At 45.1% G+C, this 26403-nt stretch overlaps 1 protein-coding gene and 1 pseudogene across 2 annotated transcripts in view; one reads left to right on the forward strand and one right to left on the reverse strand.

Moving 5' to 3' along the window:
* Positions 1-26403, reverse strand: part of LOC126089452 (ras-related and estrogen-regulated growth inhibitor-like) — a 579634-nt gene that overhangs the window by 198243 nt on the left and 354988 nt on the right. The gene's annotated exons all lie outside the window — the stretch shown is intronic.
* On the forward strand, positions 16433-16550 carry LOC126104223 (5S ribosomal RNA; annotated as a pseudogene).

The following is a 26403-nucleotide window of genomic DNA, read 5'->3' on the forward strand; positions in this document are numbered from 1 at the left end:
AAGTGCGCGCAAGACAGCTTGCACGAGAGCTCACAACAGGCCACAACATTAAGAGAAAAGCCATTTCATCTGAACTGCAGAAGCAGCCTGAAGGCAGACACGGATCGTAACACCTGACGAAATCCGGGTGCATGACTTTGAGCTGGAAACAAAGACGCAGCGGCTGGAATGGCGTAACCAACGGTCACCTGAAAGAAGATGTTCAAGGCAGATACCTCTGCTGCTAAAGTCATGACGGTGGTCTTTTGGGATAGTGATGGTGTCATTTTCGTTGATGTGTTGCCAAAATGATCATTCGTTAAGTTAGAGGCATTTGTAAAGATTTTTAACAGTTTCCGACAAAAACCTGAGAGAAAACTTACTCCAACAAGTCAGTCTAAGTTCACACATGTCTCAAAACCGTGACTACATATTCAAACAGACGTCATCTACGTCTATAATCCGAAAGTTAAATTAAAGTTTGTGGTGCAGGGTGCTTTATGTACCAGCATCACTTCCCCTGCTCCTGTCCCAGATGCGTATGTTCAGAGCGAATAACTCTTGTTCTTAAGCTCCGTGTGGGCTCAAATTCTTTCTTAGTTTATCAACATGGTATTTTCACGAAGTATACGTCGGAGGAAGCACTGTATTGTTGAATGTTCTAAAAACGTACGCATTCGAAAATTTACCAGTAGGCCATACCGTGATGCAGAACGCCTCTCTCGCAATTTCTGCCACTAGTGTTGTCTTAGCATCTCCGTGACACTTTCGCGTTTACTAAATGAACCTGTAGCGAAAAGTCCTGCCCTTGTATGGATCTTTTCTATCAGTGCCATCTAGTACGGAACTATACCGACGAGCAACATTAAAGTATTGATCAAACGAGTGTTTTTTAGCTTCATTCTTTGTTGATGCACTAGATTTCCTGAGGAATCTTCGATTAAATCTGTGTGGCACACGCCATACTCACGATTACTTCTATGCAGACGTTCCATTTCAAATCACACCGTATACATACTCTTTGGTACTTCATGGAGGTGACTGCTTCCAGAGATTGCAATCGTGCATACGATAACAGGTTTTTCTTTCTAGGTATTCGCAATACGCTACATTTGTTTGTGGTGACGGTCAACTGCAACTCCCTGCACCAAGCGTCGATCCTCTACAGTTCTTCCCAGATTTCTCAACAGTTTTCTGGCTTCTCGACTTCCCTGTATACAACAGCATCATGACTGGACACTAATGGACCCCGCTGCCTCATCCACCCTGTAAGCCAGACCTGGCCTCCTCAGACAGCTATCTGTTTGAGCCAATTAAAGATTCTCTACCTGGGAGACACATTAACGGGGCGTAGTTCATGCAATGAAAATATCCCTTTCAGAAGAGGACAAGATCGTGTACGAAGAGGGTAACTCACTCAATACTGGGTCCACGGCACGTGATGGAGATTATGCAGGAAAGTTCTGATTGATATTGTCACCAAATTCTAGGTCTTAGCAGTAAATAAGTTCTGCGAATGATGTATGTGCCATGATGTTTTGAATGATCCTCGTATATTGCCAACAATACAAGACCCAAGATAGAAATGTCTTTTTCAAAAGCTGTTTAACAGAGGAAGACTGCACTGTAGTTCCTTCTCTAGATTCTCGCACAGATGACAGAATGGTACATATCGAAATAGATGACAGAGGGATAGAAAAATAATTAAAATCGCTCGAAAGTGGAAAGGCCGCTGGCTTGATGGGATACCGGTTCGATTTTACACAGAGTACGCGAAGGAACTTGCCCACTTCTTGCAGCAGTGTACCGTAGGTCTCTAGAAGAGTGTAGCGTTCCAAAAGATTGGAAAAGGCCACAAGTCATCCACGTTTTCAAGAAGGGACGTCGAACAGATGGGCAGAACTATAGACCTATATCTCTAACGCCGATCAGTTGTAGAATTTTGGAACACGTATTATGTTCGATTACAATGACTTTTCTGGAGACCAGAAATCTACTCTGGCAGAATCAGCACGGGTTTCTAAAAAGACGATCGTGTGAAACTCAGCTTGCGCTATTCGTCCACGAGACTCAGAGGGCCATAGACACGGGTTCGCAGGTAGATGCCGTGTTTCTTGACTTCCGCAAGGCGTTTGATACAGTTCCCCACAGTCGTTTAATGAACAAAGTAAGAGCATTTGGACTATCAGACGAATTGTGTGATTGGATTGAAGAGTGCCTAGATAACAGAACGCAGCATGTCATTCTCAATGGAGAGAAATCTTCCGAAGTAAGAGTGATTTCAGGTGTGCCGCAGGGGAGTGTCGTAGGACCGTTGCTATTCACAATATGTATATAAGTGGCCTTGTGGATAACATCGGAAGTTCACTGAGGCTTTTTGCGGATGATGCTGTAGTATATCGAGAGGTTGTAACAATGGAAAATTGTACTGAAATGTAGGAGGATCTGCAACGAATTGACGCATGGTGCAGCGAATGGCAATTTAATCTCAATGTAGACAAGTGTAATGTGCTGCGAATACATAGAAAGAAAGATCCTTTATCATTTAGCTACAATATAGCACTTCAGCAACTGGAAGCAGTTAATTCCATGAATTATCTGAGAGTAGGCATTAGGAGTGATTTAAAATGGAATTACCATATAAAATTAATCGTCGGGAAAGCAAATGCCAGACTGAGATTCATTGAAAGAATCCTAAGGAAATGCAGTCCGAAAAAAAAGGAAGTAGATTACATTAGACTTGTTCGCCCACTGCTTGAATACTGCTCACCGGTGTGGGATCCGTACCAGATAGGGTTGATAGAAGAGATAGAGAAGATCCAACGGAGAACAGCGCGCTTCCTTACAGGATCACTTAGTAATCGCGAAAGCGTTACAGAGATGATAGATAAACTCCAGTGGAAGACTCTGCAGGAGAGACGCTCAGTAGCTCGGTACGGGCTTTTGCTGAAGTTTCGAAAACATACCTTCACCGAGGAGTCAAGCAGTATATTGCTCTCTTCTACGTATATCTCGCGAAGAGACCATGAGAATAAAATCAGAGAGATTAGAGCCCACACAGAGTCATACCGACATTCTTTCTTTCCACGAACAATACGAGACTGGAATAAAAGAGAGAACCGATAGAGGCACTCAAGGTACCCTCCGCCACACACCGTCAGGTGCTTGCGGAGTATAGATGTAGATGTAGAACATTTTGGTACAACACATCTGCATGTTTCCTTATCAAGTGGCCACTCGGCGTCACAGTGAGTCAGTGCAGTCCGGCCCTGTGATCAGATTAGGTTTGTGGCCACCAATCGACTCGTTCATACTGCTATTTGCGACATAATTCGGTCGCAGTCGGCGCATCGCATTTACCACTGCGCTGGCACCCAGCGCGTGGCGACCGCCTAGGGAGGCAGATTCCCCGGCCGCGTCCGCTTTCCCCGGCGCGCGCGTGTGATTTACATACGCCGGCGCCGCATGAAGCGGTGCACCCAACATTAATTGCTTGTAAGCTGCGCTTTCTTAGATCTAAATGCTGCGCTTCAGCCGCGCTTGAGGAAAAAATACGGCCCAGACAGAGAAAATAGAAAGCCTCAGAGTGCGTCGCGGCGAGTGGCGGGTTGCCGACACGGGCGAGCCAGCCGCTTGCGACGCAACCCGCTATCCTCCGCTAACGGTACGCCTCGTAACAATGGCACTTGGCACCGGCGGTCCGGCGCCATGATGACAGATTTTCACACTTAAAAGACGGCACTGCCGCGGATAACTAGCAGGCTGCTGAGGGCATTGTTTCCACCGTCCCCTTTCCGACCGTGCATAATGACGGTCCTTTTCTGACCTTTACGTGTGCAGACTTATTCCGTGTCACAAAGGCTGCTTGTTACGACACGTCGCAGAAATAATTCGCCGTCCACTGGCAAAAGCGTGTCTTGATTTTTCTTTTCATGCTGTTTCTTCACAGAGAGCTACGTTAGCGCTCTCTCCACGTGCAAGACAAAGAACCTATTTGCACATAATTTTGCAGTTGAATAGGAGATGCAGGTAACAGAAAACTGCGCCATGTGAAAGAGACGGAAAATAATTTGGTTTCAGTTTTTTTTATCTTTCACAGCTTGTAATCGATTTGTGAAGGTTGCATGCTTGCATGAGTATTGCAAGCGGCTTAGGTAAGAGTATTTGTTCCAGTCAGGGACATTTGCTTTACACTTTGAGCGAAATGAAATCGTCTGTTGTTGACATCCACTGTTAAGTGCAGGGGCAACACAGGGGTCATTCCTAAGAAAGCATACGTAAAATAAAGAAAAAATGCTAAGATCGCCATAAAACCATGTTGCTCCTGTAATTAGTTACCTTTTATTTACTGAGAACTTATTTGACGCATATTTTCTCAATTCCACTGCACCTTTCTGTAACACTTTAAGCAAAATTCATTCGGACGACGCCAATTGAAATCCACTTCAGTCCTAGATTCAGACTTTCCATGTCTTCTCTGAATCGCATAAGCTCCATTGGGAATATACTGACCGATTTCTTTTCCTATCTTTCACCAAACCAGGTCTCAGCACCGTCTCTAAAACCCCTCGTCGATAGGAAGCTACACCTTAATCTCTCTAGAAACAAAGTAAGTGAAAGACTCTATTAAAACAAATATACACGAGTTAATTGATAGCATCTGAAAGTAACAGAGTGCATAAATGAACTACTACGATACTTCGCTCGCTGAAGAGGGTCAGTTAACGTTCGACTATCAACCTAGTCATTTTTCTTCAGCTGGTAACTAGCAAAAGGCGGGCCAGTGTGGCCGAGCGGTTCTAGGCGCTTTAGTCTGGAACCGCGCGACGGCTACGGTCGCAGGTTCGAATCCTGCCTCGGGCATGGATATCTGTGATGTCCTTAGGTTAGTTAGGTTTAAGTAGTTCTAAGTTCTAGCGGACTATGACCTCAGAAGCTAAGTCCCATAGTGCTCAGAGCCATTTGAACCATTTAACCAGGAAAAAGTTTCAGAAAGTTTAAACTGCTGGAGATGGAACGATAGGGACTCGTCTATTGAGAACGCCACTTCTCTACGGCAGCGTGATATACGTAATTCTAGAAACTGTCGTTACGTTAAAAGTTAAATGAGCCACGCGTTTTCTAGCGAAGTGCATAATTTGTAAATTTATAATTATCGTGTGTGTAGTATGTGTGGACAGAAAGTTCATCTTGGCGCATGTACGGACACCTAAATTAAAGGTCAGGAACTTTTTTTAGCATAGTAGTGTACGAGTGTTTTGCGATTTTTAACTGTATCCTAACGCCAATACAACTTTCATCACAATCAATCTATTCAGTGGCAGTGGATGAATAGCGTCCTAAAAATGTGTTCTTACGCTCCGACAGAAGGCAAAACGGCAGATCTCACTCCGAAACTGACGGAAAGCGATATGTAGAGTTGGTTGTAACAGTTTAAAAATAAATGCAGAAGTCTACTTACTAAAATTGGGCTCACTGTTAGAATGACCAGCAATAGGTAAACGAATCTGGTAGGTAAACAGTTTTGCAGCATCAGCCTCAGTTTTTATCTTTTTTTTTGTCAGACCTCCACCCGATTTTTTTCATTGTGCAAGAAATAAGCCTGTGACAAACTCGTCACGAAAAAAAGGTTAAATGGATCACGAATTTATATGACAATTATACTTGCTACTATCCATGGCATATTTACACCAACGTCAGTACTGTAGGGTAAACAAAGAGATTATAGCTGGAAGTGGTGGCATTGTACGCAGCACTAACTCAATGGAGTTAGTCGATGTGTGAAATTTCCTTACCAACTTTTTACTGAAATTTTGCAAATTTTTTAAATGTATATCACCAGGGAATATAATAGAAAGTTATTGAAATTATGTCTGAGGAAGTGTTTAACGCAGCTGCGAAAACGATCTCACTACAGACTTACCACAAGCTTATATTAGGGAAGGATGCAGAAGAAACTCGATCGTCCTAGCCTTCGCCTTAAATGATTTAGGAAAACTACGTAAGGTCCAAATAAATCCTGTCGGATGGAGATTTGAATCTCGCTTATCCCAAATACGAGTCCCGCAGTTAAGACACCTTCCCACCTCTATCGGACATAACGCATGTTTCTCCCAAGAGCTATGCTGTGCATTTTATCTGGCAGTTCATCTACATCTACATCTATACTCCGCAAGCCACCTGCGGTGTGTGGCGTAGGGTACCTTGTGTACTTCTATCAGTTCTCCCTTATATTCCAGTCTCGTAATGTTCGTGGAAAAAAGTATTGTCGGTATGCCTCTGAGCGGGCTCTAATCTCTCTGATTTTATCTTCATGGTCTCTTCGCGAGATATACGTAGGAGGGAGCAGTATACTGCTTGACTCCTCAGTGAAGGTATGTTCTCGAAACTTCAACAAAAGCCCGTACCGAGCTACTGAGCGTCTCTCCTGCAGAATCTTCCACTGGAGTTTATCTATCATCTCCGTAACGCCTTCGCGATTACTAAATGATCCTGTAACGAAGCGTGCTGCTCTCCGTTGGATCTTCTCTATCTCTTCCATGAACCCTATCTGGTACGGACCCCACACTGCTGAGCAGTATTGAAGAATTAGGCGAACAAGCGTACTGTAACCTACTTCCTTCGTTTTCGGATTGCATTTCCTTAGGAGTCTTCCAATGAATCTCAGTCTGGCATCTGCTTTACCGACGATCAACTTTATATCATCATTCCATTTTAAATCACTGCTAATGCGTACTTCCAAATAATTTGTGGAATTAACTGCTTCCAGTTGCTGACCTGCTCTATTGTAGCTAAATGATAAGGGATCTGCAAAGTGTAGCTAGAATCAGTCCAAACATAGACTGCTCATGAAGTGTCTTGCGAGAAGACAAGCGTCAACGAAACAATCCGGCTTTTTTTCTCCTCAATGCAAAAAATTCACTTTCTACGGTGTTATTTCATGTGTCCATTCGTCAAAGCGATTTCAAATCTAGTGCGACATTTGGTTTAATGATGGCTACTAAAAGGGGCACCATAAAACAAGAAAATTTCTCCAGTAGCGACTGAGTAGCGCTGCACTCGCAAAGATACGCCACGATGCAGATCAGCCCAAGAGAAAGGATAAGTCAGTGTACGCAACTGTAACACCAGGCTGTTTTGTGAAAACATACTCAAAGTAAAACTTTACTTCTTCATATTAGCATTGTCGCTGCCTAATATGCTCTCCATCAGCTGAAAAACATAATAAACACTAAAAGATCGGTGAACATTTGTTCGGCACTTTTTCCACGCCAGGTCTCGCGTGTCACGCCGCATGTCTGCTGAGGACATACAAGAGAGCCACACAGTAGCTGCTGTAGTACTGATTATGTTTGTAATACTTCTGTCGCTGTTAATCACCCCCTCTAAACCAAATATCACATGACACTACTCTATCGATTGGAGCAAACAAAATCACATCCCAGAAATCATTGTATTTGAAATAAGTATGGAACTGACGTCATCTGACAATGATCGACATCGCATAAAACAAAAGACGGCCGTTATTTGTTCGGCTCCCTGCGAGATTTACAGAAATGAAATTGCAAATATCTACCGAAAACCCCGAGGATATGTTACTGACGACTGTTTGGAGACGTAACTAGGATATGTGTGTGAAAAAGTGTAATATTAATCTGAGAGCCACATGCGTTTTCTAAAGAATACAAAATAAATGTAAACATCTCTAACAAATCTTATACTCGAGATTTTTAAAGATTGTATTCTGAACATTTTTTAAAGAAATGAAATTGTCCAACTCCACTATAGAACACAATCGATTTCAGTAGCCTTCTTTTGCTTGTATTATCTACTTGATTAGAGAACATCCTCATTGGCTGTAGCCTCATACATAACTCTCCACCAGCATGAGAAAAAGCTTAATGATATCGTACGAAATGTATATATGGAATAAAGAACATCGAAAGAGACCATAGAAGACACTAAAATACACTCCTGGAAATGGAAAAAAGAACACATTGACACCGGTGTGTCAGACCCACCATACTTGCTCCGGACACTGCGAGAGGGCTGTACAAGCAATGATCACACGCACGGCACAGCGGACACACCAGGAACCGCGGTGTTGGCCGTCGAATGGCGCTAGCTGCGCAGCATTTGTGCACCGCCGCCGTCAGTGTCAGCCACTTTGCCGTGGCAAACGGAGCTCCATCGCAGTCTTTAACACTGGTAGCATGCCGCGACAGCGTGGACGTGAACCGTATGTGCAGTTGACGGACTTTGAGCGAGGGCGTATAGTGGGCATGCGGGAGGCCGGGTGGACGTACCGCCGAATTGCTCAACACGTGGGGCGTGAGGTCTCCACAGTACATCGATGTTGTCGCCAGTGGTCGGTGGAAGGTGCACGTGCACGTCGACCTGGGACCGGACCGCAGCGACGCACGGATGCAAGCCAAGACCGTAGGATCCTACGCAGTGCCGTAGGGGACCGCACCGCCACTTCCCAGCAAATTAGGGACACTGTTGCTCCTGGGGTATCGGCGAGGACCATTCGCAACCGTCTCCATGAAGCTGGGCCACGGTCCCGCACACCGTTAGGCCGTCTTCCGCTCACGCCCCAACATCGTGCAGCCCGCCTCCAGTGGTGTCGCGACAGGCGTGAATGGAGGGACGAATGGAGACGTGTCGTCTTCAGCGATGAGAGTCGCTTCTGCCTTGGTGCCAATGATGGTCGTATGCGTGTTTGGCGCCGTGCAGGTGAGCGCCACAATCAGGACTGCATACGACCGAGGCACACAGGGCCAACACCCGGCATCATGGTGTGGGGAGCGATTTCCTACACTGGCCGTACACCACTGGTGATCGTCGTGGGGACACTGAATAGTGCACGGTACATCCAAACCGTCATCGAACCCATCGTTCTACCATTCCTAGACCGGCAAGGGAACTTGCTGTTCCAACAGGACAATGCACGTCCGGATGTATCCCGTGCCACCCAACGTGCTCTAGAAGGTGTAAGTCAACTACCCTGGCCAGCAAGATCTCCGGATCTGTCCCCCATTGAGCATGTTTGGGACTGGATGAAGCGTCGTCTCACGCGGTCTGCACGTCCAGCACGAACGCTGGTCCAACTGAGGCGCCAGGTGGAAATGGCATGGCAAGCCGTTCCACAGGACTACATCCAGCATCTCTACGATCGTCTCCATGGGAGAATAGCAGCCTGCATTGCTGCGAAAGGTGGATATACACTGTACTAGTGCCGACATTGGGCATGCTCTGTTGCCTGTGTCTATGTGCCTGTGGTTCTGTCAGTGTGATCATGTGATGTATTTGACCCCAGGAATGTGTCAATAAAGTTTCCCCTTCCTGGGACAATGAATTCACGGTGTTCTTTTTTCAATTTCCGGGAGTGTAGTTGCCCAAAATTATTTATTCTTTAGACGTTTGATCCTGTGGTTAAGATCATATAGAAGAATAGAGGAATAAACCTGCCTCCATCTTGGAACATCGCTTCAGTTTGCTCAGTGTTTTGATTTGCCACGAGCCGGTCGCTGTGGCCGAGCGGTTCTAGGCGCTTCAGTCCGGAACCGCGCTGCTGACACTGTCGCAGGTTCGAATCCTGAATCCGGCATGGATGTATGTGGTGTCCTTGGGTTAGTTATGTTTAAGTAGTTCTAAGTCTAGGGGACTGATAACCTCAGATGTTAAGTCCCATAGTGCTTAGAGACATTTCAACCATTATTTTGATTTGCCACGAGCGTCATGTGTTATCAAATACTCTTCATTCTAGTCTGTTATAACAAGTAAGACACTTGATTCAATTTGAATGTTACAATGGCGAAAGCGTATATGTTCAAGTATGTTCGGTGCACCTTTCATTTCTTCTCCATTCCCATCACCCTTATATTATTTACAAAGTGGAGACAAAGTTTGTTTCCAGATTTTTTGTTAACATTACTGCAGAAGAAGATGCATGCTGATATTCTTTAGCGTTACCTGACAGTTATTTTTTCTTTATGAGTCATGAGACTTTTCACTGGTTTGATGAAGCCAGCCACGACGTCCTGTCCTATGCCGTCACCTTTACTTGTGTACAATTTCTTCAGTTATTTGTTGGATATACTTTAGTCTCTCTTTCAACCACAGATTTTTAGCCTCTACAGCTCCCAGTATTATTTAATCGCAGATATCTTAACACACGTCCAATCATCCTTTCCCATCTTCTTGTCAGTGTTTTCCAGACGTTCCTTTCCTCGGACATTCTACTATGCAACCGTGAACTGAAAATTGATTTTACTTCGCCAGCATTTAAAAAAAAACTGTTATAAGCAAGGAGGGTTAACATGTAAAGTATTATAAACAAGGAGAGTTAATAGGTAAACTACTATAAATAAGGAAGGTTAAAATGTAAATATTGTATTTGCTAGAGCTGCAACTCAGATACGAACAGGCATGAATAAAACAGACAGAAAGCGTCACTTGAAGGAATCATTCCTCGCTGCATTTTAAGTAAAACGAGAAAAAAAATAGGTCCCTTTCATTTAATTCCCAAAGCAATAGGAACATCATTAGGAGCATACTGACATCACAAAATACTCCCCGTGTACACACGATTACACGGAACTATGTTGTAATTTATAGCCTAACGCATCGTAGAAGGTATCCCGTAGCAAATGATGTGAAAGCGAGATAAGTCCTGTAAATCGACAAACAACAGGAACAACTGTTGCAGCGTCACTAATCCGCGCTATTGTAACGTCAGAGTCCGTCCAACGTGCGGGAAATCAGCTACAGCATACCAGTTAACGCTCTTATCTGATTCGCTACTGAGATAATCGGTTTGAACCGTGAAGCTGCATTAAAATTTACTGCGCAACGGTGTCATGTTTTACGTACATCGGTTGCGTGCTAGCGCTGCAGTTTACGCAGCACCTCGTTCTGCTACCGTTTGCTACAGCTAACACGACGGTTAACACACCAGCTCGTACCCGAAGTACACTCTAATCGTCGACCATTAACAGCAAAATTATTCCGCAACAAAAGGTAAAGAAACGACTGCAAATTTTACTGGAATTGATTATGAGATGAGAAGTGGCAATTTTCGTGAACTAAAATCCATCGCAAGATGTTTTTTTACGTAATGCAAGAACTATATTAACTGCAAAAGGGTAATGAAAACCCGTGATCAAAACTTTTTGTGCTTTTTATGTTTGTTTTACTATTCACTGAATTTATAATTCACTATGCTTGCGATTTCCAAGTGAAATTAAGGCCGTATTATGAGCAGTATCCAATATAATTCGTTTTTAGTTTGTTTGCTTTCATAATTTGTGAAGCACTTTAAGCGCCGATTAGGTAATATTTGGTTCAAATGGCTTTGAGCACTATGGGACTTAACATCTGAGGTCATCAGTCTCCTAGAACTTAGAACTACGTAAACCTAAATAACCTAAGAACATCACACACACCCATGCCCGAGGCAGGATTCGAACCTGCGACCGTAGCAGTCACGCGATTCCGGACTGAAGCGCCTAGAACCACTCGGCCGATAATATTTGGCTCTACGTTAGTTGCCACTATTTTGCCCCGCATGGGAGATTAATGAACTGTATACAATGACACCAAATTTAGTCATTAGTTGCCACTATTTTGCCCCGCATGGGAGATTAATGAACTGTATACAATGACACCAAATTTAGTCATACGTCTTTACGGTGTATTTCTATATCGAATTTCACACTTTCTGTATATCTTACGAAAGATTTTCGTTAAAATTTCTTCAATTGAGAACATGATGTCAACAACAACTCATTTTATGAATTGAACGCACTTCACTGCACAGGACTGCAGGGTATATAATGTTAAAAATTAGTTACAAATGAATAATTTCTCTTGACGTTCCGGCCAGCACACAGGATCACTTCTACTTTCTTGAGACACCACTTTTTCATTAAAGAATCCCACTTCCCGTGCAGATTCGTTGAATCAGGACGCACTTAATCATTTAAAAGGAGCAACTGCGACTTGGTCCACAGCGCCTACGTAATGTTGTCCGTAATTTAAAATACAGTTATTTTCTTGACTAAAAAAAGTCTGAGAGTAAAGCATTATTCGAGCTGCGTTGGGGTACGTTACGTATATTCCAGGGACCTACAGCACTGGAGAATAAATGAAATTTCTTTCGTGATGCTTTCAGTTTTGGAACGTGTACTGGATATTTTTTGCAAATGTATTTTTGTTTATGTATACGACTGGTCAGTATTTTGATGATACATGCATGTATTGGCATTGTCACGTGGCGTCTACAGTGTGTTCCGTATGATGAGCTGCAACGGCGGTTTCAACGGAAATTAGGAAGAATGATGGACCAATGAATAAAGCATATGGAAACTGTTGACTGAGGTTCAACGAACACGTACTGTTGCTGACGACTATTGACCAGGTCAGCCTTCCAGGAGGGCAGCTGACATTGGCGCAGCTGACATTGGAAAAAAAATGGTTGAAATGGCTCTGAGCACTATGGGACTTAACATCTGAGGTCATCAGTCCCCTAGAACATAGAACTACTTAAACATAACTAACCTAAGGACATCACACACATCCATGCCCGAGGCAGGATTCGAACCTGCGACCGTAGCGGTCGCACGGCTCCAGACTGTAGCGCCTAGAACCGCTTGGCCACTCCGGCAGGCGAGTGTGTGGAGAGTGAGGACTGAAAGTCACACGCGTTGTTTAGTGATGAGCAGCCTTCTATGTAAGTGGATACATAAACTGGCCTCACTGTCGTATTTGGCCCGACATACCTCCAACTGGGTTCACTGAGCACTGACCTTATCAGGGACAATATGTGGTTGAGAATCACACGGACAAAGATGGACCATTCTTTTTCAGAGAGAAAGTCATTGTTGCTGCCTTTTACTTCAATATGCTGACCCAGTTTCTGCAGTTACAAGTGGAACTAGATGGTATCTTTAACACTGTTGTTTACCAAAATGATGGTGCCCCATGCCACTATGCGATAATGGTCAAGGACAACCTGAATGTAGTGTTTCCCAACTGGTGGATAGGAGGAGTCGGCAGACCACGGGCAACGAGGTCCTCTAACCTTGTCCCCTTAGACATTTTTTCTATGGGGATTTGTTAAATCAAAAGCCTACACAAGAAACGTGGCTGGCATTGATGAGCTGACAGAGTCCGTGATGCCGTGTCTCTAATCACACCGAAAAATCTGAAGTGCGTTTCGTGAAACAGTACACGGATGAGAAGTGTGCAAGGACATCAATGACCTACATGTTTAAATGAAAAAAATGGGGAGTAGTAAATAGAAAACAATGTTAAAGATTTCTACAGTGCACAGAAAACGCGTGAGGTCTGAAATACATCTTTTCAAGGGAACAGTCACTTATTTTGTGGACATCCTGTACTCAGCGCTGACAATTTTCAGTATGCACAAATGTTTTACTATTCACAGGTTTTCAATGACGTTATCCGCATCCGAATCAATGGCAACAGGTAAAAATTTGTAGCAGACCGGGACTCGACCCGGATGTCACACTTAATTCGAGCAGTCACCTTAACGACGTCGACCATCTGAGCACGCTTCCCATCCGCCCCAAATTCCCAGACAGTTGCTCACTGCTAACGTACCTACCCGTGAACCCCTCACATGCCATTTTGCATTCCCGCAGGATATCGGTTTTGGTGTGTATCCGCACAGAAAGAGAATGTGTGTAGTGTCTGTTCTTTTGGACATATCGGAAGAAAAGATACCACACATATAATAGTAATGTCTGTACGTCTTTACTGCATTTCATGATGTATCTTCAGTACTGACGCACACTACGTTCGGCCTGTTGCGGGAACCATGATAAATGGTGCGGGCAGTGAATATCATGACAAGCTGGGCTCCACGGAAGTAGTGCGCGACAGGTCGAAAAGTTTTTTCTCCTGGATGTGAAGTGTGCCGACATAGCCGAAGGGTTTAAACAGATCGTTCGCGAAAACTGGGAAACCTGGGTTGGATTCTCGGTCGGTCACAAATTGTTACTTGTTGTCAATGAGTAGTTACAGTGCTCTCATTCGAGTGACGTCGGTGTTTCTCTTTCATCTGAGGTATTTCTGTTGTGTACCGAATGGCGCAACAGATGGTTCAAATGGCTCTGAGCACTATGGGACGTTACATCTGATGTCATCAGTCCCCTAGAACTTAGAAATACTTAAACCTGACTAACCTGAGGACATCACACACATCCATGCCCGAGGCAGGATTCGAACCTGTGACCGTAGCGGTCGCGCGGTTCCAGACTGAAGCGCCTAGAACCGCTCGGCAAACATTGTCTATCCAATGGTGTTGGAGACTCAGTGTTTGCAAGTGCTGTGTAATGATCATTGTGTCTCAGATTATGGCTTCTTGCTGTCAAGTTGTTCTTGAAGCAATTTGATGCCACGTGAGACCTCAATGTACATATGGATTGCAGATGCATTCTTTCCTTGTTGTGCTCTACTCATAACCACGTCCACCGTGTGTTGTTAAATTGAATGAAACTGATACACGCTGCCTTAACTACTATCTGCACATGTGCCGCTAAACTCACCTTCATTACAGTGGCATTTTTTCTTATTTATTCAGTGGTAGACAATGCCAGTATTGCTTTAAAGACATGATCAATGTATTTATTTGATTCTGCCGATGCATGTTAAGCTTACCCTCATTGTATATACTAGTGAAATATTGTAGTGCCTTTTCTAATACTACGTTCAAGTGTACTATGAGATATTTTGAATACTATATAAAGGACCTGCAAACCTATGTAACGAGTATTTTCGTATAACTAACGTCATCTGTAAATTGAACGAGTATTGCAAAAGGGAAAGAATCATTTCTAATAATTATGGTTAATAATAATAATGTCGATCTGGCTCCCGGATGAAGCTGGTAAAATTTGTTCAACAAAGGATTACGCTCATTATTGGTTGGTGTTCTGAGTACAGCCTGTGTCAGATACTAGCGGTTAAAATCTGTTCTGTGATACCATTATCTTGAAACCTTAGTAGAATTTCCAGCTATACAGTTCTGTTATCCAAAGTTTGGGACTTGTAAATATCCTGGTGTTTGCAGTGTGACTTCAGTTCAAGCAACATACTTGATGCTCTTGTGAAAAACTGTTTATTGAGTTCAGTTGATTTTTAGTTCGGTCAACTTCTTTGGTGTTGGAAAAACAATTCCTTTAAGAGCAGTTACATAATCTTGAGCTATTGCTGGATTGAATGATTATCATGTTTCAGCAAAATAATTTGTTCTTATAAGATGTTTGATGATGAAAGGCAATTATTCCATGGAGCACTCAATTGTAATTTGCTGAGCTGTGAAATTTTTAATATACATGTGTTTCATGTATTGCATGTGTCAATCAGTCGTCTCCTCCCTTTCCTAATCCAAGCGTCCCAATGTTTCTACACGGAAGCAATAATTCTCTTACAATATGACACGGTACCTAGCCACAGTGCCGGGCGCTGTGACCTAGTGGTTCTAGGAGCTTCAGTCTGGAACCGCGCTGCTGCTACGGTCGCAGGTTCGAATCCTGCCTCGAGCATGGATGTGTGTGATGTTCTTAGGTTAGTTAGGTTTAAGTAATTCTAAGTCTAGGGGACTGATGATCTCAGATGATAAGTCCCATAGCGCTTAGAGGCTACTTTTTTTTTTTTTTTTTTTTTGTAGTGTTCACTAACTTTGGCAGCGGAAGCCTATGCAGTTGTAATCATCGTTGTGCTGACAGCCCGTGGTGCTTCAAGTGCCGTTGCACTGTCCCCATGGACAAACTAGCCCTTTGCTCACACTTTGTAACTGATGTGGCTGTACTATGATCCCTAGCTGAGTGAACAGTGTGTCTGTCCTCTCTAGCGCTACTCGTATAGCGTTGTTCATAGCGTCACGTATGGGCCTCCTGTACCCATCGATTCCACATTCAAGCCACAACTGCAGGATCCCGACCAATATCAGTACCAATATCGAGGAACGGTAAACTGTAGCCTCGATAGCCCACGATCCCGCCACTGTCAAGCACCGACATATTTCGGTAGACGTTTCTGCTTTCTTTTCTTTTTTATTTGAGTCATTAGTCTTCTGAAGGGTTTGATGCGTCCCGCCACGAATTCTTCTCGTGTGCCAACCTCTTTATCTCAGAGTGCAGTAGCAGCCTACGTTTTCTGGATGTATCCCATTCTTCTGCTTCTACAGTTTTTATCCTCTACAGTTCCCTCTAGAACCATGAGCTTTATTCGCTAATGTCCTACCATCTTGTCCCTTCTTCTTGTCAGTGTTTTCCATGTATTCCTCTCCTCGCCCATTCTGGGGAGAACCTCCTCATTCTTCAACCTGCCAGTCCACATGATCTTGAAGATTATTTCTAATCAACACACCTTAAATGCTTCGATTCTCTTCCGTTCCAGTTTTCCCACAGTGCAAGTCTCACTAGCTAACGGCCTTGCCGCAGCGGTAACACCAGTTCCCGTCAGATCACCGAAGTTAAACGCGGTTGGGCTGGGCCAGCATTTGGATGGGTGACCATCCGGTCGGCTGAGCGCTGTTGGCAAGCGGGGTGCCCTCAGCCCTTGCGAGGCAAACTGAGGAGTTACTTGACTGAGAAGTAGCGGCTCCGGTCTCGGAAACTGACATACGGCCGGGAGAGCGATGTGCTGACAACATACCCCTCCTTATCCGCATCCAGTGACGCCTGTGGGCTAAGGATGACACGGCGGCCGGTCGGTCCCTTTGGACTTTCATGTCCTGTTCCGGGGGAGAGAGAAGTCCCACTACCATACATATCTGTACTCCAAACATACTTTTCTCCTATTAAAGCCCATGTTTAATACTGGTAGACTTCTCTTGGCCTGTAATGTCCTGTTTGCCTGTGCTAGTATGCTTTTAATATCCTCATTGCACCGTCCGTCATGGATAATTTTGCTGCTTTAACTTCAGCTACTTCATGATCGTCTAACTAGATGTTAAGTTTCTCGCTGTTCGCATATCTGCTACTTCTCATTACTCTGGTCTTTCTTCGATTTACTCTCAGTCCATATTCTGTACTCATTGGACTGTTCATTCCATTCAGCAGATCCTGTGATTCTTCTTCACTGTCACTAACGACAGCAATGTCATCAGCGAACCCTATCATTGATAACCTTTCACCTTGAACCCGTCTTTTATTTCCGTCATAGCTTCTTCGATGTATAAATAGAACAGTAGGTACGAGAGACTACATCCTTGTACTACACTCTTTTAATCCGAGCATTTCATTCTTGGTTTCCCCTCTTATTGTTCGCTCTTGCCTCTTGGACATATTGTATATTAACCGAATTTCCCTGTAGCTTACCCCTGTTTTTTCTCCGAGTTTCGAACATCTTGCAGCATGTGACATTTTCGAACGCTTTTTCCAGGATGACAGATACCATAGACGTGTTTTCATTTTTCTTTAATCTTGTTTTCACTATCACCAGCTCCCTACAGGAGGTAAATATAAATGTCGTGTGACTAGGGCCTCCCGTCGGGTTGACCGTTCGCGGGGTGCAAGTCTTTCGATTTGACGCCACTTCGGCAACTTGCGCGTCGATGGGGATGAAACGAAGATGATTAGGACAACACAACACCCAGTCCCTGAGCGGAGACAACCTCCGACCCAGCCGGGAATCGAACCCGGGCCCTTAGGATTGACATTCTGTCGCGCTGGCCACTCAGCTGCCGGGGTCGGACTTTACAGGAGGTGTAACAGGGTCTTCTCACCAAGAAACAACATTCAACTGCGTTTTCTGAACGCGATACCTTATACGTAATATTTTCGTGTATACAGAACGCAGGAGGAGTCACTCGTGCCTGCTCTGTGCGGTTGTGTTGAAATGCTAATTATTTGATTATCGAAGCAAGTAGCGCATGTCACACGTATTTCTTCATTCTGGCATGCTGGTTTCAGAGTGTAGCATTATTCCATGTCAACAAATGGCTCTGAGCACTAAGGGACTTAACATCTTAGGTCATCAGTCGCCTAGAACTTAGAACTAATTAAACCTAACTAATCTAAGGACATCACACACATACATGCCCGAGGCAGGATTTGAACCTGCGACCGTAGCGGTCACGCGGTTCCAGACTGAAGCGCCTAGAACCGCATGGCCACCACGGCCGGCTCCATGTTAACAGTGTAGATGTCAGCAGGTGAAGTAGCACGGGTCGCCGGAGGCATTCGTCGCAAGAGTGGCGAGTGCCGAGGAGAGATTGGCTCAACAGGTGAGCAGGCAGACCGGCCGGTGGTGGGACGAGCGCCAAGCGTCTGGAAAGTCGCTGCCTGCGAGGTCCAGGGACTGGCCGCTGTCGCGGTTATTATGCAAATGGCGCCGCGACGGGGCGGGCCGGAGAGCGACATTAAACTACCAGGGAGGGAGGGAGGGGGAACGCCAAAACGAACAAGCCGCGCCAACTAATTAAGGCGTAGAGATAGGCTTTGGGGAACCGGTAGCGGATCAGGACGCGGACCGCTCGACTGCCCTGGCCGCCAGCTGTGGCTCGGCGCGCCGTCCGCGGTTCGTGTTGAGCGGTCAGGCGTAGTGGACGGGCGTATATGTGGCGACTCGTCTCTAAGCAACCGGGCAAGTAAATCACTGAACCCTAGGAGACACCACGCTTATTCACTGAAGAGCCAAAGAAACTGGTACAGCTGCATAATATCATGTAGGGCTACCGCGAGCACGTAGATTTCCACAACACGACCTAGCATGGATTCGAATAATGTCTGAAGTAGTGCTGAAGGCAACTAACACCATGAATCCGTTCGGGCAGTGTATAAATCGGAAGAGTACGCGGGATTAGAGATCTCTTGCAGGGCAGCCCAGATATGCTCAATAATGTTCATGTCTGGGGAGTTTGGTGGCCAACGAATGTGTTTAATCTCAAAAGAGTGATTCTGGAGCCACTCTGTGGCAATTCAGGACGTGTAGGGTGTCGCAATGTCCTGCTGGAGTTGACCAAGTTCATCGGAATGCACAATAGACATGAATGGATGCAGGTGATCGGAAAGGATGCTTACGTGCGTGTCACCACTCAGAGTCGTATCTACATGTATCGGGGGTCCCGTATCATTCCGACTGCACGCATCCCACACCATTACAAAGCCTTTATCAGCTTGAACAGTCCCCTGCTGGCATGCAGGACCGATGGATTCATGAGGCTGTCTCCACACCCGTACACGTCCATCCGCTCCATACAATATGAAACGAGATTCGTCCGACCAGGCAACATGTTTCCAGTCATCAACAGTCCAATGTCAGTGTTGACAGGTCCAAATTTTGTGTCGTGCAATCATCAAGGGTCGGCTGGAGTGGCCGAGTGGTTTTAGGCGCTCCCGTCTGGAACCGCGCGACGGCTACGGTCGCAGGTTCGAATCCTGCCTCGGGCATGGATGTCTGTGATGTACTTAGGTTAGTTAGGTTTAAGTAGTTCTAAGTTCTAGGGGACCAGTCCCCTAGAACTACTTAAAACTAACTAACCTAAGGACATCACACACGTCCATGCCCGAGGCAGGATTCGAACCTGCGACCGTAGCGGTCGCGCAGTTTCAGACTGAAGCGCCTAGAACCGCTCGGTCACGAGGGCCGGCCGCTGCCTGTACCAGTTTCTTTGTCGCTTCAGTGGGGAAGGGACGATGCAAAAGTTTCCGTTAAATGGTTTTGCTGCAGCGTAAATCCAACGTAGCGCGGCTCCGATGTTGATATCGAAGCACCGACACTCAGCTACGGGATTAGTGCAGCATTCGTGTCTTTCTGACGTGCGAGCGGTATGTAGCGATGTCATTACCAAATGCGTCCAAACAGGACCAATGTGCTGCTTTTCTTTTTTTGGCTCCCGATGGATAAAAGCCAGTAAGAATCCGTCGGGGGATGAAGCTTGTCTGTCCAAAACCACCGTTGTGGAATGGTGCGCTATGTTCAGCACTGGTCGCGATTTCACACAAGACGCCGGTCGATCTGAACGTAACGGACAAGAGGCGGACCGGCACATAACCACTCAATTGCTAGGAAAGGATCTCGACATCAGCTTCGGATAGCGTACAATACTTTATGGTTTGCTCCAGTGGATTCTCCGGGCGTTGAATGCCAAACAAAAAGCAAATACCATTGCTGTTTGCTGAAGCACCTCATGCGCTTCACTGTTGAAGGCAACACGTTTCTTGAGCATACAGTTGCGGCTATGAAGGCAGATGCCACCACTGGGAATCACAGTCGAAATCATCGACGGTTCAGTCTTGTTGTCCATCACCCTTTCCCCTGAAAAAGTTTAAGAGCCAGCCATCTGCTGGAAAGATGATGCTCACCCTGTTCTTCGATCACTGGGATCCATTGCTTATTGGTGTCTCCATCATTGGGGAACGGTTTTGCGCAAAGCTGGAAAAATTCCGGCCTCCAATCAAGGCGAAACCTCCGGGAAAACTGGGGCAAGGGGTGCTGCTGCTCCATGATAAGGCACGTCCCCATATACAAATGACGTAACGCAGAAGTTAGCCACCTCAAATGGAAGACACACGAGCACTCACCGTATAGTCCCGATCTGTCTCAGGCCTTCGGTTCATTAAAAAAAAAAAGCGTTGAAGGCACGACGTTTGCTGTCGGACAAGAATGTGCAGCAGGTAGTTATGGACTTCTTGACGCAACAGCATTACGAAATGGGAATCTTCAACCTGGTGGGTCGGTGGGATGACTGCCTCCGTGTTCTCGGCGATTTTACCTGACTGGCATATCGATTTTGGACTGTACGGTCTTCGAACGGCAACTTTATGATCGCTCCTTATACCGCGGCACATCGCCTCTAGTCTTGATAATGGTCTCAGTTTGGCGGGGAAGAGAGTCCACAAATTTCTGCAGTTAACGCCATATCCATCTGAGGCTATCACCGATCACCAAGAGCTACCAGAATGCGGAGATTCACCTGCGGTTGCAGATAGTATCAGACATTTTGTGCGGAATTTAGACAGGGTGATTTAGCGGGCTAGGTGTGTTGCGATATGGCGCCTTAGTGTTCATCGAACCCAGAATGTATGTATACAACTACACTCCGCAAGCCACCTTGCGGTGTGTGGTGGAGGATACTTTTTGTGCCAAAGTCACTTCCCCCTTGCCTGTTCCAGTCGCGAATAATTTGCAAGATTCCGCGAGGGGCTCTATTCTCGAATCTTGAAAATGACAGGTTGTCGGCAAGTTCACCCGGCTGCATTCCCTTAAGTTATTTTAATTTGATATTGCCGTTGACAGCTATATCCATCACGGTCTCGTCACTCGAGACGAATATACGTGTATACATATGTATACGCTTAGTAAGCAGTATTAGGCAGAACATAACTAACGACTATTCTACTGTGCTCTCTACATCCCATTCATTGTTGTCGCCCACACTTGGACATGCCCAAAAACGTTCATAGTAGAGTGTAATACGAACACAGAAGCATTCTGAAGAAGTTGTGGGTGAGATAGATAGTAGAAAAATATTTTACGTTCTATCGTTTTTACACAATCGAAACAGAAGATAACCTATCAGATTGATGTAATGCATTCGGTTTGTATGCATAGGTCCTACATAAAACAATGGAATTGCGTTTTTAAATCTGTAACAACAAAAGTCTGTCCTACGAATATAAATACTTTCAGGTAAGTATAGAACCTATATGTCATAAGGAATGTTGTTGGAACTGTGTTATTAGCAGCTCATGGATATGGCCTCTCTTTCTCACTTTGTTACTTACATTTTGATCTTAAAGCAGCGTAAATAATCATTCATGTCTTCGTTACTCATGATAGCGCATTTTCATGAATCTCACGCAGATTTAAAAATATATGTAACAACAGTTCTTGCACCTACATGTCGTAATAAAGCGTCAGGTAGAAAGATCATTTAACACTAGATCTATATATAGACAACATAAAATAAGGGAACACAGTTTGCTGATTTCACATTAACATACTAAACATGTTTAAATTTGGAAACCGGTCATTCGATACGAGATGAAAGCTGATTATAACAAATCAGCTGCAGTGGAGGATTAAGTCAGGACAGCAAAAACCAGTCTCTTAGATTTAGCCTGCTTCGTTGATTTGGAAGCGCTGCTGTGGTGTATTACACGATCTGGTCGGAAGTATCCTTAGGTGACATTAATGGCAGCTCATTCCTCCTCAAGAGCCCAAACCAGAGAAGATACTGATACTGGACACATGGGTCCGGAGCGGTGTTATAACTCGTCCCAAAGGTGTCCCATTTGGTTCCGAACGAGATTCTTGGAACGCCAGTCCATTTCAGGAATGTTACTGTCCCCAAGTCACTGCCTCACAAATACTGCCTTATGGTATGTCATGATCAAACAGTCAGGGGCTCCAGATTGTTCCTGTACTGTACTCAGTACACACTACGATATAAAATGGATTCATATCCTTCCGCATGAAGCACTTCCTTAAGCATAATTAGAAGACCACACGCCAATAACGAAAAAAGCCCCCTCGCCGTAAAACCACCTTCTCTGTACTTCACCATTACCAATACACGTGATGGCAGGTAAGGTTATCCGTGAATTCAGCCGATCTTGGTGGCCGAGCGGCTCTGGGCGCTTCAGTCCGGAACCGCGCGATTGCTACGGTCGCAGTTTCGAATTCTGCCTCGGGCATGGATGTGTGTGATGTCCTTAGGTTAGTTAGGTATAAGTACTCGTTTTTCTAAGTTCTAGGGGACTGATGACCTCAGATGTTATGTACCATAGTGCTCAAAGCCATTTGAACCATTTGTTTCTCCGTGAATTCGCCAAACCCAAACAGTTCTATCGGATTACCACGTAATACGGCCTAATTCATCATTACGAATAACTTGTTTCGTTATCCATTGTCCAATGGCGTCTCTTTTTATACCATCTCAATCGTCGCTTAGCACAACCTACAGCAATGTGTGGCTTATGACGAGCTGCTCGAACATCGTACCCTACTATTTTTAACTCCCTACGCACAGTCAGTCGGTTTCGAAACTGACATAGGGTCCAATAGAGCGTTGTGCTGATCACATTCCCCTCCAGATCCTCATCCAGTGACGCCTGTGGGCTGAGGATGACATGGTGACCGGTCGGTACCGTTGGGCCTTCATGGCCTGTTGCAGAGGAGTTTAGTTTAGTTTTACGTACAGTCAGTGTGCTAGGTGGACCGCTCACGACTGATTCCTTCCGCTGATTTTACAGCTACCCTCCGCAGTGTTCGACGGTCCTTGTCCGTCAATACATGAACTCTGCCCAGTCTTGGTAGAGCTGCGGTTGTTCCTATGCGTTTACACGTCACAGCTCCAACACCAACACACGACTTGGGGGGTTTTATAGGCGTCGAAAATCCCTGATAGCCACAACACTCGCAGCGTCTTTCATGCCGAATCTGGCTCCCTCAGATCCAGTATTCACACTTGAAACGGACCAGGATGTTACACGACTTGTAGCCCAACGCACGCGCGACGAAATTAGATGCACTAGCACATAAGAAATCACGTGGGCTATCAAGTATTCAAGTATACCAACGCTAGGAAAGCCCCTGCGCCTGATGGCATTAAAAAAAGTGTGCTCCAGGAGTTCACGGATGGAGCCGCAGAATACCTTACGCACATAACGAATGCCATCCTAAAACACCAACTCTTCCATGACTTTTGGAAGGCGGCAACGATCCTGATGTTCAGGAAGCCAAGGAAAGACCACTCCCTCCCACAAAATTACCGAACCATCAGTCTGCTGTGCTCGCTCAGCAAGATTGTTGAGAAGGTAATATTAAAACGCATCACTGGGCACTGCATCGCCAATGACACCCTAAGATCGGAGCAATTCGGCTTTAGGAATCACCACTCGACAACACAACAACTCCCACGCTTAGACGAACAAGGCTACAGGGGCTATGTTCCTGGACATCGAAAAAGCTTTCGACCGTCTCTGGCACAGACGCACTCGTGCGTCTCGTACACTCATATCTGACGAACAGGTGTTTCAACACTGACGTTAGGGCAAACAATCAACACAACATGGTATCCAAGCTGGAGTACCCCAGGGAAGCATCCTAGGGCCCATCTTGTTCAACCTATACAGCAACACAAAACACGACGTTAGCCATACATGCGGACGACATAGCCATTCTTAAGCAAGATTGGACTCCGTCGAACATTAATTCACGAATAAAGACGGCACTCAGAACTGCCGAGACTTGGTTGGAATAATGGCGTATTAAAGTAAACGTCAACAAGTGCGAAGCTGTTCCGTTTACACGCAGACCGAAACTACTGCGCAAACAACGCAGTAGACAGATAACGCTACATACACGCCCAATACATTTCCTAGAAAAGTCCGATATCTTGGTGTATGCCTGGACCGAAAACTTACATTGGATGGGGAGGGGGGAATGGGGAAGACCACATCGAATACGTTGCCAACAGAGTGCACGCGAGGCTCAAACAGCTCTACCCAATGCTCAACAGGGATAGCACACTGAATATGGGGTGTCGAGGTCCATATACATGACTCTAATTAGACCCCTGATGACGTACGCAGCTTCCATCTGGGGATATGCAATTCCTACACGACTGCGCCACCTGCAGATCATACAGAACAAAGTGCTACGAATCATTAGCAACGCTCCACGCTACACATGCACCGTGGATCTTCACAAAGAATACCGCCTTGAAACCCTCAAGGAAGTATTCATAAAACACGACATACGACTACACAGAAACACGAGACACTCGAACAATCCTTTTATCCTTACTCCGGGAAACTACGATCGCAACCATAGGTGGAAGCAGAAGCGGCCAAAGAAACTACTAGCTAGGGCATAACCACCTATGGTAAGCTAACATACACCAACAAGCGACAAACGTCGACAAGCCCCTCCAAATCAGCAACGTGGACTGGAAATTACTAGGTGCTTTAGAGCCAACCAACAGGCCACAGTAGGGAAATCGCCAACACCGCCCTACACTGTGAATCCGGTATATGACCTATCGGACACAAAAACGATGATAAACTAACTGTTGCAGTTTGCTGACGCTGATCGAGAGTTCAACACCGGCGCTCAGCGGCAGCCGCCGAGCAACAGCACCGCACAACGTCAAAGGTATCGACATACATGATACCCACTACTAACAAAGCCTACCCTTGCACGACCTATCGCAGGCAGCAAGACATCCGTTACTGCTCTTACCAGATGAGCGCGTATTAATGATTAACCTTAACCAGACGTACGCAAACATCGCAGTACCCACAACCTGCGACACCTCACTCTAGTGAAAACTAATCCATTGAATAATATTTGGTGACAATCATATGACTCTTTGTGGACGTAGTATCCGTAGTAAAACAAACTGCAGCTTGGCTAGTTAATTTTTGTAGAAACGACAGAATTATTTCTATTATTATTGTGAATGTCAGTTGAGCATCGACAATAGACTGCTCTTTCTTTACGTACTGAACGAATATGTAATAAAAAATGGGGGTTCCTATTTAAAACAACGCAGCTGATATCCGTTTGACCCATGGCAGCGCCATCTAGCGGGCCAACCGTAGCGCCATCTGGTTTCCCCCTTCAACCTAGACGAGTTTCATTCTTTGTAGTTTTTTCGTTTGATGCTTATTTCGTGAGACATTTGGCCCGGTCACTATCAATGGACCACCAACAATATACATGAAGAATGAAGAAGCAGAGTGTTAATAACGTTTTTTTATTAAAACGCCTTGTGAGGTATTACACAAAATAATCTGAGGCATTAGTTTTGAGTACGCCCTCAGACTTCGTTCTGACTTTTTGTCTAAGAGGCTCTACATATATGAAGTCTTATTATCACCAACACGTGGCTGAGGATGTTCAGTAATAGTGCGCAAACCAAGTAATGGCAATATCTGGGATTGTACCTCTCTCTTCTTTTTAACATCTCGAGACGCGAGTATACAATGAGATGACAAAAGTGATGGGATAGCAGTAAGAACTTATACAGATGGAGGTAATACTGCAAACACAAGATATATAAGGCCAATAAGCAATTCGGGTGAATAATTTGGCCATTCAGATCGCCCGACGTGATTCCCATCCAAGACTTATGTCATATAACCGAGATGTTAGTTCTGACAGCCGGACGGAGTGGCCGTGCGGTTCTAGGTGCTACAGTCTGGAACCGCGCGACCGCTACTGTCGCAGGTTCGAATCCTACCTCGGGCATGGATGTGTGCGATGTCCTTAGACTAGTTAGGTTTAAGTAGTTCCAAGTTTTAGGGGACTGATGACCTCAAAATTTAAGTCCCATAGTGCTCAGGGCCATTCGATTTTTAATCAGTTCCGACATATATGTATGGTTAAAAAAAGGCACCATCACTCAATATTTCTGCACGGGGCTTCCAATGACTTGTTTAA

The sequence above is a fragment of the Schistocerca cancellata genome, chromosome 1, assembly GCF_023864275.1.
Source record: "Schistocerca cancellata isolate TAMUIC-IGC-003103 chromosome 1, iqSchCanc2.1, whole genome shotgun sequence".
NCBI lineage: Eukaryota > Metazoa > Arthropoda > Insecta > Orthoptera > Acrididae > Schistocerca > Schistocerca cancellata.